The sequence below is a fragment of the Pseudochaenichthys georgianus genome, chromosome 7 (genome assembly GCF_902827115.2).
Source record: "Pseudochaenichthys georgianus chromosome 7, fPseGeo1.2, whole genome shotgun sequence".
In the NCBI taxonomy this organism is placed as follows: domain Eukaryota; kingdom Metazoa; phylum Chordata; class Actinopteri; order Perciformes; family Channichthyidae; genus Pseudochaenichthys; species Pseudochaenichthys georgianus.
In genome coordinates this window covers 32,606,874-32,623,146 of record NC_047509.1, presented here as the reverse complement: position 1 = coordinate 32,623,146, position 16,273 = coordinate 32,606,874, and the positions used below count along the sequence as shown (strand labels likewise).

General features: G+C 42.3%; 2 long non-coding RNA genes across 4 annotated transcripts; both read left to right on the top strand.

Moving 5' to 3' along the window:
• Positions 1-1,508: 1,508 nt before the first annotated feature.
• On the top strand, positions 1,509-10,238 carry LOC139434192 (uncharacterized). The gene is made up of 2 exons (XR_011643604.1): positions 1,509-6,538; positions 7,350-10,238. It is a non-coding gene; the product is annotated as an uncharacterized lncRNA (long non-coding RNA).
• Positions 10,239-11,211: 973 nt separating this feature from the next.
• Positions 11,212-13,661, top strand: LOC139434122 (uncharacterized). Of its 3 annotated transcripts, XR_011643552.1 has the most exons (5): positions 11,212-11,930; positions 12,022-12,141; positions 12,345-12,497; positions 12,788-12,924; positions 13,441-13,661. It is a non-coding gene; the product is annotated as an uncharacterized lncRNA (long non-coding RNA). The 3 variants fall into 3 exon arrangements; XR_011643553.1 differs by lacking the exons at positions 11,212-11,930; positions 12,022-12,141 and adding an exon at positions 12,154-12,200; XR_011643551.1 differs by lacking the exons at positions 11,212-11,930; positions 12,022-12,141 and having other exon boundaries at positions 12,216-12,497.
• The last annotated feature ends 2,612 nt before the right edge of the window (positions 13,662-16,273 follow it).

Below are 16,273 nucleotides of genomic sequence, written 5' to 3'. Positions count from 1 at the left end.
AGCTGAAGCTCTGGCCTTCCTTAAAAACAAACTAATTTAATAAAAAATCCCAGTTGTATTACACACAATGCACTGTTTTTTGAGAACAACAATTCGTAACTAATGCACCATAATACATTCTGACGAAAAATAAAAATTATTATGAATACAAATAAAATAAAAGAAGCCTCCCGTGAGTTACTATAAGCTATAAAGTAGATTTTAAAAACGTTTTATAGAATAAAAGCTCCCTGCAGGACGTTGTAGAAATGCGTGTGTGCACCACGACAAAAGAGCCTAATTCACTTTACATTGGGGTTGTTTGCGTGGTGCCGACACGTAAATGTAACAAAGTTCGTGAGTCCACCACGCAATGCGGTGTTAAGGAGTCGTGGTGGAGTCACGCATTCTGGTGAGATCAGGTTGCTTAGCTGTTATATAATGAGCATATACCACGGCCTGTCGTGAGCTATTGCTTAATTATAATATAGTTGTAATATAGTCAAGATAAAACATGCTTACGACATGCTCAAAACTGATATTTCTTAAATCTGTATTCAAATGTAGTTCCCTCTGTCAGCAATGTATCAACAACTACACACACATTTCTATCAGTATTTCTCTGTGTTGTGGTTGACATGATGATGACTGTTAGGAGTTAAGGGGAGAGGCTGAGCATCACCATGAAATGTGCAAATTGACATAAAAATGAATAAAAGGAGAAAAAATGCTCCATGTTTTTTAGGCTGTAAACTTTAACTGTTATGTAAGCCAACTAGAAAGACAGTTTGTCACTCTTCCTCCTGTACATTAGCAGATAAAAGGCATAACATACTTGAATGAATGGTAAATAAAGAATGCTGGAAATAACTGCATCTCCATTAGCCTATATGCTATGCACAGGCTGCCTTCTTCATGTCGTGAATTGCAGCTGATGTTTTAATATGGCAATTGGCAATTTGACTTATACAACATTCACAAATTGTACATTTGACTCATACAATAACCCACCTTCGAGTGATGCTCTAGTTTCTCCATGTTTTGTTTTTTTCCCCTCTTGCTTGCACCGGACTGAAACTGTCTTTTCACCGACATCTCTTCACCTGCACCAGAGCCCTAGAGATACTAAGAGTTACGACACTCCCATAGACCTCCGTTGTAAAAAATGGCGGCGCCTACTTCCGGGGTATGGACATCGAAATAGTTCAACATATTGTCATTTGGGCGTTGGACCTCATTCACTTACATTGCGTCGCGTCGATTAGTTCCAGAGGTAAGTTGCTGAAATATCGAACTCTTTTGAATTGTCAACTGTCTATATTGTATCAGAGGCCCTTTATGATGCTTATACTGGTCTTCATTTGTATATGCACAGCGTAATTATCTATATTTTATCTTGGTTATTACAACCCATTTTGCTAGCATTGCCTGCTAGTTAGCTAGCGCGACTTCCTCAGGTTTGAAGGTAAGATTTCAGTAATGAATCGCTAGCAGCTTATATATCAATGATGCTGGGTAACTAATGTAGTGGAAAATTTTATTATTATCATTCTTATTATTATCCTTATTATATCTTTCATATGTTTAAACCAAATGCTTCTTATTTCCTCTTGTTGTGCTTTTACCATTATTATTCTATTATATTCTCTTATGAGTTTCCCAGTCTCTGCAAGGCCACAGCTGTTTCAGCAGACTGGGAGACTCATACACAGTCACACAAAGTTCCGTTATGCTATCTACTCAAGGCCACTGGGTGTCTCATCAACAATCTGACTGTGTGAACCCAGATTGTTCTCTTTCCCACTCCTTTTCTATATAACCTTTGCTTTTCCATTGTTCTGCGCACTCTCGCGCAGACTATCTTATACTCTGTGCGACTTGTGACATTATTATATTATTATATCGTGTATTTGAAGCTTCAAATAAATAACCAAAAGACAGCTTTGCTTGATTCACCATTTATTTGTATTGTTCATTTGACTTGTACTCTCCAGCGCTGTGTTGGGTCCTAGATTTCCATAACAAATGGCGTTGTCGGCAGGATCTCTGTATGTTTGATCGGGGAAACCTCTGGACGCTGGTGGCTGCTAGCTCCGGGATCTTGGATCCTCCTCTACCCCGACATAAAACGTACGGGACGAGGGGACCAGCGCGAGGGGTGGAACCGATTGACTTCACGAGATCCAACGAACTCAAAGGGCTTTCAATACTCGGTGAGATGTGCAAAGTCTAAATTGTTTAAAGTTAAACGTAATTAAAACTCCATGACATCAGGAGAGGGACTGCTCGAAAACAGAGATATTTGGCATATCTAGCATCGACGGATGAAAAATAGTGTTTTGGTGACACGGAGTGTTTTGGTGACACTTTAATAGTGTTTTGGTGACACGGAGTGTTTTGGTGACACTTTAGAGGGGGTATGTACAGCCTCCTGAGGGTCCGATAGTTGATGTCATGCGAGCAAAATATGGTGAAGAAAGTCTGGCTAAATTAAATATATGGACGGAAATGTTCGGATTTCCTAAGGGAGGTTCTTTGAGTAAATTAAAAATCAAAAACCTAAGGGATAAATTACAAGAGTGTGAAGATGGAATGAAGAAGAAGAGTAAAATTAAAGTAAAAGATTTAGAGAGACTGGACACTAAAAGTGTTTAAAATACTGGGAGGATGAAGCAGAGTGCCGTGGCAATAAAAAAGATACAGGCTGAGGATAAGACTGAAAAGAAAGATAAAAAGTGTTTTGTGTTTCCTCCACAATATAAATCACATGCTTCCCTTTATCCTCTGGTTTCAGGCGTGCGGGACCCTCTCCCTCACCTAAGTTCCCCATTCCCCCCTTCCTCCCCCCGTCTGCTACCTGCTGTGGAGGCTCCTGGAGGGGCTGCTGCTGCTGGACCAGAGGTCAACATACCAGCCGCCGCTGGAGCAGCTGCGCAGCAAGACACACAGACAGGGAGCAGAGACGAAGAGAGACAGAGAAAAGAAAATGAAGAAGAAGAAGCAGGACTGAAAAAGATCCATGACAAGAGAGAGAAAAAGAAAAGAGACGCGAAGAAAGCTGAACTCTACAGAATAGAACACCTCCAAAATCAAACTACATGCCCCGCTTTCCCTGGCCAGCTGACCATGGTCCAGGCTATTACAACCACCTGGACCCAAAGTGATGGCCGGGGCAGACAAGGGGGTTTCCGAGGCCGGAGCAATAACTACAATCGCTGTTTTAACTGCGGACAGACGGGTCATCGGTTCGCTGAATGCCCACACGAGAAGAAGAAAAAGAACTTTTGATCGGATAAATCGGACCACAACAAAGACAATTCTTCAAACTAACAGTCGAGGGAGGGAGTGGAGGAGGAAGGAATTCGGTCGGGGGAGACGGACCCCATGCCAAGCAGCATCTAACCAGGGAAGTGACACACACACACACACGCATCATACATGCTATTGAGAAATTAGAAGAATTAGAGGACATGTCTGTAATTAAAAAGGGTACATATTTGAAATATGACAGTGAATGTTTGCGTTAAGAAATGTCCCACACATTTTTGGTTGATTCTGGGGCTACACATTCTGTGGTAAAAAAAAGGGTAGATTTGCCTGAATGCAAATTTAGTGATAGATTTATTCATGTGCTGGGTTTATGAAAAGGAGAAGTTTCTGTACCACTTCAGAGTGGAGATAACGGTGTTGACAGTAATCCATTTCCCACATCAGTAAAAAACAGTTATTTTATCATCTGCCTGCCCAATACATTTACTGGGCAGAGATCTGGTTCTCCGGTTCGGCTTGGACCTCATTTTTCCACAAATGAGGGTCTTAAAGTCCGACAGCCATCTCCTACGATGGTTCAAAAAGTGTCATTTGATGATAAAGAACTGGTGAATGTGTATCAATTCAGGAGTTGTTGCGTTTGACTGGTCAACGTGGTTTTCCACCTGCTGTGTGGAAACTTCTCATTTTGCATTGTACTGCTAACGTGGTTGAAAGATCCGTGAAAATGCTATGATGAGAGTTTTACTGTTAGAATGTGTGAATGATGAGCTCATGTTTAAAAATGTATTGGAATTCGCTGGGTAGCACTATCTCTGTTAGACTCACACACACACAAGACACAACCAGCTGTGTCAAATCCCAGGGGCGGTCCACACATTTCACTAGCCAGGGGGCCCCACTGATAGATGGAGGGATTTGGGTCCAATCGTTAAAGATTGGGAGTCAGTCACTGATTGGGCACCTACACACACAGAATATGTCATGTACTCTATGTCACGTGACGTGTATCAAAGGAAAATGTGCACGAACGTAGCCGTTCTGCGCACATTGCTGTTGGTTGAGGATGATGAGGTAATTCTCATATCTCTGAGCTTCCTGCCGCGCTTTCAGATGTGCCATACTCACTCTGGGCAGCTCACAGATATGACGTAGGGTTAATGTCCACGTTCACGTACCGTACTCATTGAAACGTGAAGCTGTTGATGGCCAGTGTTTACCTCTCTGCTTAAACAAGGGGTCATTATTCCGTGTAACGATTCCAGTGTTTCCTGTCAAAAAGATCAGAGACAAACCTCCTGACGAGTGGAGATTTGTCCAGGATTTACGATGTAAATGCAGCTGTGCATGCACGCTCGTCCGGAATTCTTATCTGATTACTCCAAAAGTTCCAGCCTCTGCAACATATTTACTGCCATAGATGTCTCAAATGTTTTTTTTCCAGTGTTCCGGTACACAAAGACAGTACATTTTTGTTCACATTTGAATATAATGGTAAACCTTACACATTCACACGTTTGTGTTAAGGCTAAATGTTAAAAAAGTCACTAAGCAACAGATGATGTCATTCTTGCGTATGTGTTCATAACACACGGCTGTCGTTATGCTTGCTGTGACGTTACATTAGTCCGTTCTCTGCTTGTAATTATGCCGTTACAAGCTTCAAAGTTGTATTTATCATCTGAATTTGCCGAAACAAGTTTAATATTCTGAAAGCCAATACTTTGAAGATGTATAAGTGAGGTGTCTTGAGTAGTCAAAATTACCTACAAATCATTGTACACACGTGTACATATTATTCTATTTTTATGCAGCTCTGTGTGATTTTGTAGCTACAATTCAGACTAATACACTACCAGAAGTGGAATAAGTACTCAGATATTGTAGTGAAATTAGAAGTACTCAGATATTGTATTTGAGTAAAGGAATAAGTACTCAGATCTTGTACTTGAGTAAAAGTAGAAATACCAGAGTGTTACAGTAACAGTCCTGCATTCAAAATGTTCTTCAAGTAAAAGTAGAAAAGTATTATCAGAATATAGTGAAAGTAAAGACAGTAAAAGTAGTCGTTGTGCAGATTGGTCCATTTCAGAATAATATATGTGATATGTTTTATAATGATTGATCATGAAAGTGTTCTCAAAACTGGTGAAGGTGCAGCTAGTTTGAATGAATTTGTATTCTGCAGGGTAGCTTGTGGATTCACTCCAGGTGGAACTAAAGTCTGATTTAACACTTGATTATATTTCACATCATTCATCCACATCTGTGAAGTAACTAAAGGTATTAATACATGAAGTGAAGGAAAAGTACACCATGTACCTATGACTTATGTTCACTTCCAACCTAAAAGGACCTAAAAAATAGTAATCAATAATGTATTGAAAAGTTATTTGCTGATTGGTTTTTATATCGGCTCAGATAGGTTATATGGGAGGCCCAGTCTACGTACACTCTAACAACAAATGCCTTGGCTTAACAAAGAAAATCAAGGCAATAGGTTGCATCGATGGTTATTGAGTTAAGACAACTTCTATTGAAATGTTGTTAAAGCAACAAAGTTATTTGGGTTAGGGGAGAAGGCTTTTCCTCTACAATCAGAGGTGTTTTCAATTACCACTCACTTAATAATTGGTAGCATAAACACAAGTTTTTAAGTTGATTACTCCAAAAGTTCCAACTTGTTTTACCGTATGATTTAAATCTAATCTTAAATTGTATGTACTTAATTACCACATGTTGAACATGAACACATGTTTTTAAGTTGACAACTATTTATAAATTAAGTTGCTCCAAATAATATTGTATCAATAGGGTTTTTCTCTTAGCTTTTTCATGTTTTTGCCTTTAAAGAAAGAAATTAATTGATTCCACAACAAAAATATTAGGCAATTCATTTTTTTTTTTTTTGAACTGCAGGTGTTTATTTCAACACATGATGTTTCAAAAGGAGAGACTTCATCTAGTTTGAACATTGCCTGAAGACGGTTGACGTAATTTCCATTGTGTGCACACCTAGACCGGACTTAAAGACAGACAGGTTTTTATTGTTTGGACTTAAAAGCTGTTCCTCTGACCAACGCTGACCTCATTTTGTATGTTGATGGGTCTGCCTCTCGCGACCAAGGGGGCACTAATTTATTTGTTTGGTTTTTTTTGTTGTTGTTTTTTTTCTGTTGTTTCAGATTCTGCTGTACTCCGTTCTGGACCGCTTCCATGTCACCTCCCAGCACAGGCAGCAGAGCTCATCGCACTAACTGAAGCCTGCACGTTTGCAGAAGGCAAAACCGTGACTATTTACACTGACTCACGATATGCTTTCGGGGTAGTACACGATTTTGGGGCTATTTGGAAGTGTAGACAATTTCTGAAATCTGATGGCAAACCAGTACTTAACCATGTACTGGTTGCAGGCTTACTAGACGCCATTCTGCTCCCATCTGAGGTTGCAGTCTGTAAATGTGCCGCATACGCAAGCAGTACAGACCCAGTTTCCCTAGGAAATGCGTCTGCTGACTCAGCCGCAAAGGCAGCTGCTCTGACTCCTCTCGCACCTCACGCACACTCATTTGTTAAAACCCCTGTCTCCTCCTTTACTGACAAAATGTCATCACTGACTTCCATGCAGCAGCTAGCTACGCCAGTTGAGAAAGCTCAATGGAAGGCTGCTGGGGCTGTTTTTGGGTTGGCCCAAATTCTAATCCATGTCTTCCCAGACATTTTTTCCCTCATTTCGCTAAGTTGACACATGGGTGGGATCATGTGTCAAAAGGGGGGATGTTAGAGTCTATAAATCAGGAGTGGTTCACAAGGGGGTTCACAGTAACAGCTCAAAAGCACTGTGAAGCATGCTAATCTGCATTATGCAAAATTACAAACTAGCAAAATGCTGTGCAGACACAGGTCTGTCATGGACACAAGCTCTGCCCATTGTGCTGATGTACATGAGGATGCGGAAAAGAACACGGAGTCAACTCAGCCCATTTGAAATCCTATGCTAATCCAGATTGGACTCAAGGCTCCAGGATGTCCTCCTCCCTCCACAACTTTGTGTGAGGATGCTATGTTGTCATATTGTGTTAACCTATCATCCACTTTAGCGACTGCCACTGGTCCGCTTCACCGCCTTCAACCGGGCGACTTCGTGCTGGTCAAGGATTTCCGGAGAAAGAGCTGGAAATCCAATCGTTGGCAGGTCCCTACCAGGTGCTTCTCGTCACCCAGACAGCGGTCAAGGTCGCCGAGAGAGCTACATGGGTCCACGCCAGCCACTGCAAGGTCGTAGTCACAGGAAAGGAGAAACGATAGAAACAGATGACAACAAGTGACATGTCCAAGTCACCAACAGATGACAACAAGTGACGTGTCCAAGTCACCAACAGAGATGACAACAGAGATGACAACAAGTGACGTGTCCAAGTCACCACCAGATGACAACAAGTGACGTGTCCAAGTCACCAACAGATGACAACAAGTGACGTGTCCTAGTCACCACCAGATGACAACAAGTGACATGTCCAAGTCACCAACAGAGATGACAACAGAGATGACAACAAGTGACATGTCCAAGTCACCAACAGATGACAACAAGTGACGTGTCCTAGTCACCACCAGCACCACACTTGCACTACATACACCAAAACACACTACACACAAGGTGTCACGAGCGAGTGCCAGCTGAGCGGTTCCATATGCTCTCTGGTTCCTCGTTTGTGTTATCGGTGTGCGGAGTCTGACGGTCGGTGTCACGAAATTGACCGAGAGAATACACTCACACACACCATGGAACATTTCCCCCTCGTGATGAGGGCTCGCCTGGAGAGACGACAACGCAACCGTGAGCAATGTGAATACTACTGGAGAGCCTGGACAATCATAGAATGGTTCCTCTGCATACTTGCCATGATAGTTGTGTTAGGACTAGTCCTATATGTTATGTATCCATGGTCAGCATACAGCATGTCAGCCAAAATCGAGGTATCTAAGAGGTACATGGGGAAAGCAGGGCGAACCACATTTATTTTATTTTGTTGTCTGTATGTATGTATCCGGCGCCGACCCGTGTGGCACATTTTACATAGACATCGCGCCCAAAACTCAGACCCCGAAAAGCGTAAGCAACCTTTGACGCCACTGTTGACATCCATAGGTACATCTACATTTAATCTATACATAGGCGATAATGACCATAGCAACATTGATGTGGGTCAGACCAGTAATGGGATCACCGGTAACGTCTGGTGGCACACTCTGAGATCATTCTTGCAGGCCGCAGGACAAAATGGGTCATGTTATGCATGCACCCTTTTCCCCCAGGACTCATCAAAGTCCGTGCCAGTTCGTCCGCGCTCTCTGACCCAGGTTGAACACCTCTGCACGTTTATGGCTCTGACAAGGCCCATCAAGGGTGAAGACCACGTAACCGAGTGGCGTTATGCTAGGCAGCTTCCCCCACCATGCAGTAATCGGTCTAACTCCTCTTTACGTGCATCCACGTTTGATACCACATACGCAAAGTACCAACCCGTCAGCCATGTGCACCCTAGTCATTTGAGAGGGATGAAACACAGCCTCTGCATCCAGAGAGTGTACCACAAAACGTCTCTTACACCACCTTATTTTTCCCTAGGAACTACTACTGGTTGTACTCGTACCCTACGGAACACGTGCAGTTACGGTGCTTACAAAATCTCGTATTGTCGCATATCCAGTGCCCCTGAAAGAATCCTTTCTAACGTAGCATTCCCTGATGTTAAACATATTTCCCTCCAACTGGCCTGGCCCAGTGATGCTGGGTTTAGCGCGCCACAAGATTACGTTTGGTTGTGCGGCGACTATCAAGTTCTGGCTCCCCTCTGGATAGGGACATGCACTCTAGTGGATTTGAATCCAGCAGTCACTGTACTCACGTCCTTAATGCACACGACACATCATTACCCAGAGTTCCAACACCCCGACCACCACAAGGTAAAAAGAGATATGACGTCCGCTGGAGCTAAATTCATGGGTGGCCTGTTCCCATGGTGGGGTACAGTAAACAATGCCCATAAAATAGATACCTTACACGTCCGGCTAGAGAACCTCACTTAGGAGAGGACGCAAGGCTTCCAGGCTTTGACCCCATTCATAATAGCCTCTAGGAACATGCTCATGCAGCACCAATTCGCTCTTGACCTTTTGTTCGCCTCAAAGGGTGGCCTGTGTCATGTGATCGGTGACTCCTGTTGCACTTACATTCCCGACGCCACCAAGAACATCACTGACACCGTGCTGCATCTCAACGACCTGTTAGCTTTCGTTCAGTATACTACTATTCCATTACAAGACAATCCTTTGCGCCACAGTGAGATAGATCAGCTAGAATCAGAAGAGTCTGATTCCGATTCATCAATATAATCATGTGTGTATCTCCTCTCTTATGCTTACATTATATTGGAGTCTGTCCTCCACAAAAACAGCCAGTTTTCTATGATATATTTGTGATGTGTTTACTTAAACCAGCGATGGAGTGTATTCATTGATGTGTTATATCAGTCTATCCTATCATTTGTTTTTTCTATTGATCAAGTATGATCAAAAGGGGGGAATGTAGTGGAACATTTTATTATTATCCTTATTATATCTTTCATATGTTTAAACCAAATGCTTCTTATTTCCTCTTGTTGTGCTTTTACCATTATTATTCTATTATATTCTCTTATGAGTTTCCCAGTCTCTGCAAGGCCACAGCTGTTTCAGCAGACTGGGAGACTCATACACAGTCACACAAAGTTCCGTTATGCTATCTACTCAAGGCCACTGGGTGTCTCATCAACAATCTGACTGTGTGAACCCAGATTGTTCTCTTTCCCACTCCTTTTCTATATAACCTTTGCTTTTCCATTGTTCTGCGCACTCTCGCGCAGACTATCTTATACTCTGTGCGACTTGTGACATTATTATATTATTATATCGTGTATTTGAAGCTTCAAATAAATAACCAAAAGACAGCTTTGCTTGATTCACCATTTATTTGTATTGTTCATTTGACTTGTACTCTCCAGCGCTGTGTTGGGTCCTAGATTTCCATAACACTAACAAGCAGGATTTAGGTTGATTATGTGTTTTTATTGTTATTTTGGTTTTTATCTGCTGAACCTGACCGTGTCAGCCATCCTTAGTCGGCTTTTTCTGTATGATATGACTTAACTGCTAGCACTAGTAGAAATGAGGTGGCGTTTGTGATAAATATTTCATTTAATATTTCATTGCATTTTGGGATATACTAACATTTCATTATGTGACATGTTGACTGTACTTAGTTTTTTTTGGTACTGTTCCGTGTTAACTTATCTGTACTGTACAACTAGCCTAGCGCTACTTTTTAATGCTTGATGGCATGCTAGGATAGATTCCTTTGTATTGTAATATACACACTAGTTTAATGATTGTTCTTCAAAGGTATTATTCAGTCTTAAAAATATAATAGCCTACTGAATAGTAGGGCTGTGCATCTTCACTGGTCTCACGATTCGATTCGATTACGATTATCCTGTCAACGATTCGATTCGGTTCGATATCCCGGTGCATCCCGGTGCATCTCGATTCATACCAATGCGTTGCATCCTCAATTTTCTAGATTACTGCACATGGCTTATTTTTCATCAATGCATACATGCAGTCAATACATATGAACTCTCTTTTTATTATTTAGAAAGTGCTTCAGAAATCAATAACATAAATGTCTTGACATTCATTTATAAACCAAAATAAATGAATTGTATAGGTCTAGCCTCCGTGTGTGAAGTTGTTCCATCCTCAAAAACAAAAAGCTAATGCTTCTGCAGTCTAGCTGCAGCTTCTAGCCACGGTCTTCTGTTAAAGAAAGGACACTGAATGTCCTGAATGTGGCATCACACACAGGACGTGAGTCTGAACACAGCAGACAACAGGAGTATTTACAACAGCATATACAAACTAAAATACTGCATGTGGGTGCACACTTACATTCTCTGTTTTACTGTTACATAAATCCAATGAATGAAAGATAAAATTAGCTTCATTATATCTCAGTGATTAAGTGAATAATAAAGTTTCTATCGGGTCACTATCAGCCTGTCACTCATTATTTTCAGGGAGGGGGCGGGGCTTGGAGGAACGGAGAGGAGACGGTGATCGCGGAAGCTTTTTTCCTCCTGCCTTCACAAACTTTACACACGTATATATCATCTGAAAATTGCTAGAGGACATTCATACTCTGCAATCCAAGACTTAATTAAATCCACCAAAAACCTGACATGATTGTAACGCGATTATTTTTGAAAAACATAAATCCCTGTCTGTGTCTCTGAGCCGCAGCAACACGGAGTGATTCAGAGCGGGTCCTTCTGCTGTGGGTTCTGGACTGGTGTTCTTGTGTTGGTGGATAAAGCAGACTGCTCCGTGTTCGGTGTTGCTGTGCCGCTGTCACGTATGTTCCCTGATCTCTGCGTCACCGACCGATTTGATATTAAAGTGACAGAAAAAACGTTATAGTAAAGCCGCGGCCGGAAAATCAGGAAGCAACGTTACTACTCTATAACCGATTATCTTCCGTCACTGCATCGAGACCGAATCGTCCACGTCCGCATCGCAATGCATCGTAGAAACGATTATTTTCAACACCCCTACTGAATAGGCTACTCTACAGCAGTGAATGAAGGGTGAGCCTAAAACATGGTCATGCATCCAAAATGTTTATTTTTAAACAAAATAAACACTTTAAAATAATAATTAGCACTTTTTTTTATTCAGCCTCATATGTCCGCCTCATATGGCTGTTGCTGCTGCTGAAGGAGGGGGCTGCTGCTGGAGGAGGGTGCTGCTGCTGAAGGAAGAGGAGGCTGGAGGCTGCTGACGGAGCACCGGGAATAGGTGTGTGGCAGAGTAAGGTGTTTGGCAGTGGCCTAGATGTTATGACCTTCGGTGCAGAGGTCTGTTGGGTCTTCTTTGCCTTCTTACTCTGACTCTTGCTGCCAAGATACCCTTTATGTTTATCCTTCCTCTCAGCCCTGATGCACTTTGATGCAATCCTTAACCTCAGCCTGATGTATGTTGAGAGGATTTTTTTTCTTCAGGTCATGGCATGAGGGCAGGTTGCTGTCCAGCAACATGGCTTCTTGTTCCAGCTGTGACACTGCATTTGAGGACTCCATGAGGGAATCGCTCATCCTCACACGGAACAGCTGCTCCACGTTCTGAACAAGGGTGAAAACCTCATCTGATGGACGGTAAAGTGCACCCCTTTTAAATTATTTTAATACCAGCAGACCAGCTCTCTCATTTATATCCTGTAGTGCCACAACAGAACCTTAGTTGTATTGCTTTTTTAACGGTGTCTTTCCCCCACCGTATCCCACCTTTTTTTGATTGCCCAAGTGCTCTAATTTGGTCTGTGTTGAAGATTTTTTGAAACTTTAGATTAATCAAATTGTGTTTTTTTTTTTAATGCCGAATGAATCCTCTTCTGGTTTACCAGAGCCCTCTCGGCTCTCTTTCTTAGTAATCTCTCCCTTCTCAGTTGCCTCATTAGATCCTCCACGTGAGCCCGGTCACAACTGGCCCTTGGCAGTCTGGTCCCTGGAGCACCTGACCATGGCAAACTGGCCTCTTCATAGCTGACCCCTGACTGACTGGCTCCTGGTACACTGATCTCTGGTAAGGTGGCCTCTTGATTGTCGGCCCCTGACATACTGGCCCCTGGCAGTCTGCTGACATCTGTCTCACTCTCTCTGTCTGTGATGTCCCTTTCATTCCATTGGAACTCCACCTCAATATCTCCCTGAATCTCTGTAACAATAACAAGGCAATCTTGCTGTTATATGTGTATGCTGCCTTTACATGTGCACCTATTGTCATTTAAGGGTACACTACACTCCTATAGTGACATTCATCTAAGTTCGTCTATTGGCAATGTTACAGTATGAAGAAATCTGTAGATTATGTACATGTGGTATATGAATCTTCAGAGAATCCCTGAACCCTGGTATTTTTGAAGCTGTATAATCTGAAAGTTGCATTAGGAGTGTAGTCTATCCTTGAATGATATAACATGGGAAACATTGTTAGCTTCATATATCATACCAATGTCTGATGTGCAGTAATAGGTGTGGTCATTATTCCTGACAGCTGGAGGCATACTCCTTGACGTGAATTTTCTCCTTTTCGGTTTAGGCCGATGTATAAATACTGTTGGAACAGCATCTGGCCTCAACCTCAAATTTCCTCCTGATTTGTTGCCAATATATTGGTCGTCTTCAAAGTGTACCTGTGGGTAGGTAGGTTTGATCAGTTTCCCCTGCACACTTCAAATGTCATTGAAGAGTCATAATTCTCTACACTTGGAAATATGATGCCCTTTAAAATGTTAACAAGTCATGTCACCTCTGTGAACATTACTTACATGACAGAGTTTTCTGCTGTTGTTGTCCTCTGTCAGACACAGGGATTTGTCTGTTGACCATTGGCATCCATCTCTTCCTTCGTTCTACGTCCTTAGGAAGCCATACATCCGGAACCCCTTCTCGGATCGATTAGAGCACCCAAATGCTATGTATGACAACTGATCTATTAAAATGCAATATAAACGAAAGTGCCATAATATTTATTGTGCAAACATTTTAACATGAATATTGCTGTCCTCTGTTCAGTCTGCTCCCAACTGTATTCTCTCCCATTATTCACACTGTTACTATTCCTGCTCTGCTTTTTAGGGCCCAGGAAACAGATGAAGAGGATGTCCCTTTCACAAAGGAACCTTCTTGTTTTTTTCAAAATGATTAGGCCCCTGGATGCCCTAGACTAGAGTTCTGTATTGCTTTTTTGTAAATAGTTGCTTTTTTGTAAATAGTTGTTTGTAAATATTTGTAAAATGCCCCCACCCACAATTGTTGTTCGCACAATTATGCTTGTGCGAACAACAATTGTGGGTGGGTGCTTATTGTGCTGCAGACGTTGAAGGACCTGAGTCTCCTGAGGAAAGACAGGTGAAAGGTGAGGAGAGGTCATCGCTTGGAAGGTTTTATATCCTGTGGTGTCTCAACAGAACTTAATATGAATTGCTTTATTGTCTCGTCGCTGGATCACCTCCCCCTGGCAAAGTGGCCTCGTCATTTTAATTTGTATTGTTGACAAACCTGTTTGTGTTGCTCTGTTGAACCATGGTTCAACAGGAGCTTCTGTAAATAGTTTTGTAAATAGTTTGAATATTTATCATAGTAATCATTTTCAGTCTCCCACTCTCTCAATTTAATTTATCGTTTCTTTGCCCCACCATATATTTTGTTGTCCAAGGGCACTAATTTGGTCTGTGTTGAAGATTGTTTTACACTTTAGATTAATCAAAATTGTGTTTTTTGGCTGAATTAATCATTTTCTGTTGAACCCTAACCCTCTTTGTTCTCCTTCTCATTCATTTGACTTTGTTTTGTTCTAACACACATCACTTTTTCCATACACTGTTCTTAATAAGTAATAGGCTACCAAGCTTTCCGTTTTCACCCTGCCTCTCCAAATGCAAAACTGTCAATAAAAAGTATGCAATAATGCAATTACAGCTGAAAAAGTACTTGGGTGTGTGTGTTTTTTTAATATATATATTTACCATTCAATAACGCAATCGCTGCTGTCTGTCTGTCCCATATAAGAACATGACAGCGCAGCGTAACTATACTACGGACGTGACTGCCCTGACAGTGACAGCAACATAGCCTGCTTGTGCTACCACACTTTCCCCTCAAAATATCGTTAAATAACGAAACTTGTAAATATTGCCAATCCATACAAAGTGTAACCACATCATGTAAATATGAAAGCAATCTTTAAAAAATAACAGCGTTGGTTTAATCTATGACTATTTTGACCATGTTTGTGCTGTTTTTGCCATAGAGAAGCATTGCCACGGAAGTGCGTTTTGAACTATCCCGGCATACATAAACCACGTGACCGGCTGGCGGCGACATCAAAGTGTGTCGTAACTCTTATCTCTCTATGGCTCTGACCTGCACTAGTGGCCGTATCAAAGCCGTGATTGGTCAGATGTGGATTCATTGCAACGGTGTCGGGTTACAGACGTGCTCCCCTTGTCACCTCTCACTCTCGCGGGGGGTGCACGGAGAACTGAGCGGAGAACTGCACACAGCAGCTGAGGCCCTCTGGGCGGGGCCCCATGCAGCCTGCGTGATTGGCCTGTAGGGAGGGGTGTGTGTGTGTGTGTGTGTGTGTGTGTGTGTGTGTGTGTGTGTGTGTGTGTGTGTGTGTGTGTGTGTGTGTGTGTGTGTGGCCTGGCATTACTATACTTGTGGGGACCTAAATCTGTCTACACAGTCACGTGTGGGGACTCGCCTCCCTTATGGGGACAAATTGGAGGTCCCCATAAGGGGGATCATTAATTTTAGGGTGAAGACTTGTTTAGGTTTAGGATTAGGGTTAAGGGTAAAGCATGTGTTGGTTATGGTTAAGGTTAGGATAAGTCTCCAGGAAATGCATGTAAATCAATGTAATGTCCCCTGAAGTGATGTATACATGGTGTGTGTGCGTGTCAGAGTCCTGCACGGCTCTGATTTTCAAGACCCGCTTCCGCGACATGCAATACTGAATCCGCCCCGCCATCCGCACATATTGCCAATTAATTCCGCAAATCGACCCGACCCGTCGGCACAAGATCCGCAAACCGACCCGAACCCGCATATCAGTGAAAACATGCAATTATTAACACACGCAGTTGCGTATTTGGCTCAAAAAGCGTGGGATGTTGGTTCTTTTCTCCATCTAGGATGAAACCAAAAGCCTCCCAGACGTTGGACTTCGCTCTTGAGGAAGTGTTATTGAAAATGCTGTATTCTCCACTAGAGAGCTTCACCTCAGCCATTTCGAATGTGGCGCGCAGCAGCAGATTGATGCGCTGCAGAGGTTATGATTATGCATGGTCCCGCGGGGGGGAGAAGTCTGAGGATTTAAACATTAAATTAAATTATTATTATTTTAATATATTTATTATGCAACACCC